Source organism: Adiantum capillus-veneris, chromosome 12 (genome assembly GCF_014529385.1).
Source record: "Adiantum capillus-veneris isolate H3 chromosome 12, ASM1452938v2, whole genome shotgun sequence".
Classification (NCBI taxonomy): domain Eukaryota; kingdom Viridiplantae; phylum Streptophyta; class Polypodiopsida; order Polypodiales; family Pteridaceae; genus Adiantum; species Adiantum capillus-veneris.
In genome coordinates this window covers 20399991-20404743 of record NC_140942.1, presented here as the reverse complement: position 1 = coordinate 20404743, position 4753 = coordinate 20399991, and the positions used below count along the sequence as shown (strand labels likewise).

The 4753-nt window shown below is 45.0% G+C and overlaps 1 pseudogene; it reads right to left on the bottom strand.

The window, feature by feature from the left end:
* Positions 1-444: 444 nt before the first annotated feature.
* LOC147445424 (uncharacterized) lies at positions 445-3335 on the bottom strand (annotated as a pseudogene).
* Between the last annotated feature and the right edge of the window lie 1418 nt (positions 3336-4753).

The following is a 4753-nucleotide window of genomic DNA, read 5'->3' as shown; positions in this document are numbered from 1 at the left end:
ATGAATCCAAGATAAGCCCAGATTCACCTTTGATTAAAGAAAGTGCAAGGTATAGATCCACTGGTAGTCACCCACAAGACAATATAACCATTAACTCCATCATGCATAATATTGTTTGCAGAATAAAGATACAAAACTGACAAAAGTAATTGGACAAAAGTAAATTGACGAAAGTAAATCAATGACAAGTATACACATCATAGGGCGCAAAATCACTTGATTGTTAAGCTTTGCAATGTAATAGTTACAACACAATTGTCATTATTGAGAAAATACATGGTTTCAATAGTTGCAATGTAATAGTTACAACACAATTGTCATTATTGAGAAAATACATGGTTTCCAATAGTTACAAAAATATGTATACACGTCATCTCAATATACAATCTATGACAAAAGGAAACTAATGCTATCTAGCTACGGCTACGGCTAGATTGGCGTCGTCTAATCAGACGTCTCATCGCGTCCAAGCGGCGTATTTGTTGGATTCTGCAGAAAAAAACAATAAGACATACTTTTTATAAGTATAAATATATAATTACAAAACGATTTATTTTCTTAGCTTATCATTAAAATACAACAAATGTAAAGAGTAAAGTGAAATACTAACCATGCCGCTGTGAGAACTCAGAATGTTCATCAGGGCGTTTAAGCCCTTTCTGCCTACGTACTTGCGCTCGTACGGTGTGGTGTCACGTCCTGTCATCAACCACTGTTCAAAACATATAAAGAATCCATTATGTTAGAATTTAAAAGTACAAATAGACGTAACTATCAAACCTAAAGAGCAATGCAAAAACACTTACAAAATTGGTCTCAAATGATGCCACCCGTCGCTCCCCAAGTGGTGAGAGCTCCCTGCCTCTACTCGCGCTTTGGTTGCCTCCTTTTGTTGCTTCCACTTGTTAGGATTCTCGTGCGCTGCTCGCTTTGCATTCTTCCAATCTTCTTTGGCCAGCCAATCTGGTCTATTCCACCCATGCTTTATTGATTTTTGTACTTCAGAACTCTTGTGCTTGCAGTATTCACGAATTTGAACCTTCATCAGGTCTTCATTGAAGCGCTTATCCGGACTTAAGATAGGAAACTCGTCATGAAGCATGGTGATGACTCTGTCTTTTAATTCACTTGGCACTTCACTCCAGGTGTTTAGTATGTAGTGTCTAAACACCTGAGAGCAAAGACCGCGAATGCGCGAGATTACCTTCTTGCCTTCGTCATCCAAGATGATGCCATCGCTAATGTCGACCAAGTACAGCAAGCCCTCTCGCCTGTGACACGTGAACCTGGGTGTCTCGGCAGGGATCTCTAACAGCGTCTCGATGGGGGTATGGACGTCAGGTGTCTCCACAGGAGTCTGGGTCCCAAAGCGAGGATTGTCGACTGGGGTGACTCCCGGAGGAGTAGCTAGTGGTGTGTAGCCAGGAACGGCCGATAGCCGTGCAAAACCAGGCGTAGATAGGGATGTCATGGCTGGTGTGGGGACGGGCAAAGAAGGGGAAGGTAAAGAGACTTGTCGAACACGAGGCGGTGTCGAGGCATTGGCGGTGGCATCCCCACAACAACCGCCACTGCCACCACTAGAGCTTCGGTGCCTAGACGAGTGTGAAGATCATCTCGTCGACACCAAAGTTTTGGAAGGCGCTGAATGCTCCAAAACAGAGAGAGATGCTGAAGGAGTGAAACGACATGATGATTCTCCAGAGCGATGCCGGTCCTCGTACCACCTCCTCTGCTTGGGTGACAAAGAAGAAAGAAACTCATCATCATCCATACCTGCATTAAACACACGAACATTTAATCTTAATATTGAATGGAGAAGAAAACATGGACAAATTATAATCTATACTATAGATAATAGGGAGAGGGATTCCTGTGTAGAGAGAGAGAGAGAGAGAGAGAGAGAGAGAGAGAGAGAGAGAGAGAGAGAGAGAGAGAGAGAGAGAGAGAGGGAGGATTCATAAAGGGAGAGGGATTCCTGTGTAGAGAAATTCCTATGAAGTTCTTGTGAATTTGTCTCCCGTGTGCATTCTACATATCTTGTAAAAGGATGAAACTTGTACAGCGATGGAGACTGAGGCTGCAATCGTGAAGGAGGTGATCCGTCTCTGCTCATAGATGCTGCTCGTCCCTCCACTAGATCCTGCAATGGAGACTGAGGCTGCAATCGCGAAGGAGGTGATCCGTCTCTGCTCATAGATGTTGCTTGTCCCTCCACTAGATCCACCTCCTTCGCGATTGCAGCCTCAGTCTCCATCGCAGTCGGAGCGCAGTGCTGTGTTGGCATATCAGACTTTCATGACACACCAAGGAGTGTTCCTGCTTGTGAGAACATACCTGGAGCATACCTGGAGTGGTAGCAATGACGATTAAACACAATTTAAATTTCTCAAGTATAGTATATAGATAGGAATGGACAAAAAGCCATGTGAATACAATATATATTATAAAACGGAGCAAAATTGTTCAAATACAATGTTTATGGCTTTAAGAGGTCTCTCTCTCATCCTCGAATAGCTCAGCATAACTCCCTATGTCTATATAGAGCTCTTCGTTTAGGAAAATGTCCGCCATTTCATTTTGTAGATCCTCTACATACACCCCAAAGACAGTAGCAGCTTGATGCTCGTCCGACACCACCCCAACAGCTTCTGATTGATCATCTTCTTTGATCTCCTCCATTGATGTCGCTGTGATTGGCACATGGTAGCCCTCATACGTCCGTGCACTACGAGGGGCCCTCATACGTCCGCGCACAGGTGATTTACAGTGTTTGAGTTTGAGTGTAAATCACCGAAGCATTCTGTTAGTCCGAGATAGTCATGCATGGTCCACATTAGAATGCCTCTGATCAAAGCATTCCGTCAACCTGTGTGTCGGCTCATATCCACCACTTCTATGCCAATCTACAATTGTTGTAGCTCTTCCAATAGTGGACGAAGATACACATCCATATTCTTCACTTTATACCGCCTCGGCAATATCAAGCTTAGCCACATGTGCCCCTTCGTGGTAGTCAACCACGAGGGAATGTTGTAGTTGGCAATGACAACAGGCCATACATTATAAGATGTTGATCTCTGACCAAATGGATTTACGCCATCCATAGCCAGGCCTATCCGCAAATTTGGAGTTTTTCTGGCAAAATCCGGCCATGTATCATCTATATATTTCCAGGCTGTGCAATCTATAGGAATCCGTAACACACCATCCAAAGATCTATTCTCCTCGTGCCATGATGCTAGGGCGGCCATGGACTTACATTCAAATAAATGCTTGATGCAAGGAAGCAGAGGGAAATGTCGCAAAACCTTTTGTGGAATTTTTGTTCCAGAGAGAGAGAGAGAGAGAGAGAGAGAGAGAGAGAGAGAGAGAGAGAGAGAGAGAGAGAGAGAGAGAGAGAGAGAGAAAGAGAGAGAGAGAGAAGGAGAGAGAGAGAAATAGGGGAAGGGAACATGAGAGAGAGGAGAGGGAAGGAGCATACCTGGCTCTCCTTCCTCTCCTCGTGTGTGTGTGTGTGTGTGTGTGTGTTGGGGGGGGGGGGGGGGGGGGGGGAGAAAGAGAGAGAGGGAGAGTGCGGGTTTACATCTTTCGCTTGAGCGTCGAAACTCAGATATGAGATTTGACTTTTTGGCGCTCTAGATTTACTTTTTACCCTTGTCGACGTCGCTGTTGGAGTCGCTATGAGCGTCGTTGTGTAACAAAGAAAATAGCGACGCTCATAGCGACGCCGTGGATTTTCACTTTTGAGTGTTGCAGTGCGAGCGTTGCTAATGTGAAGTACCTCTTGTAGTGATTGTGGTGAGAACTAGGCCCAAGGTTGTTGAGGGGCTTGAGGTGGCACAAAAGTCAAAGTGAATCCCTACAAGGAGGGGGCGAGCCATGCAAGAAGGGGGGGTGGTTGCTTGACCACTCTCTCCCCCAAAGGGCACCCCTTTCCCAAGGGGCAAGTAGGACACATGTCAAGCCCCTAGCTAGGTTACCCTCATGGTGCGCCTAAAGCCTATTTGTTGGCCTTCCAAGGGATCCAATGATAATTTAGTGTATTTAATTAATTGTTTTAGCATTTATCAAGCCCTCTCTCTCAAAGGGCAATGGGGGACACTTGTCCCAAGGCTACCCTTGTTGCTTGGTATATTCTTGCTTGTGTGATTGGCTATGCCTGGAGGGGTCCAATGAGCTTCAAGCATGAGCTACAAGGCAACAACAACAATCGGTCCAAGGAGAAGGGAGTTTACAAAGGCAAAAAAAAACTCTCTCCTGAAGAGCTTGAAGCTTTTCGCAAGGACCATGAGTGTTTCAAGTGTGGGAAGCAAGGACATGGATATCGTTCTTGTCCCAAGAAGAATGCTCGCAATGAGACTCTTAGGGATTTCACCATTGAAGCTCCATAAGAGGATGCTCATTGCAAAGGATCATCACTTTCCTATGATTGGGGAAAGGTAAGAGGGCATGATGCCTTCATCTTGTTTGACCCTGGCTCTACTCACAACTTCATACCAACGGAGTTGGCCACCAAGTTGGGCATTCAAGCTTTCGAGATGGGAGATATTGTAACGACTGACACATCTTTCAAGGGACAGCAAGCCTCCGTTACTCCCTTGATTGGGAAGTTGAGGCTTCATGTCCAAAGCTATGTCGATAAAGAAAAAATTTTCATCTCTCCTCTCCAACATGAGGATGTTATCCGTGGGGCGCTATGCTTTGATCACAAGGCTGCCAATAAGAAGTTCCTTGAAAGGAGAATCTACTT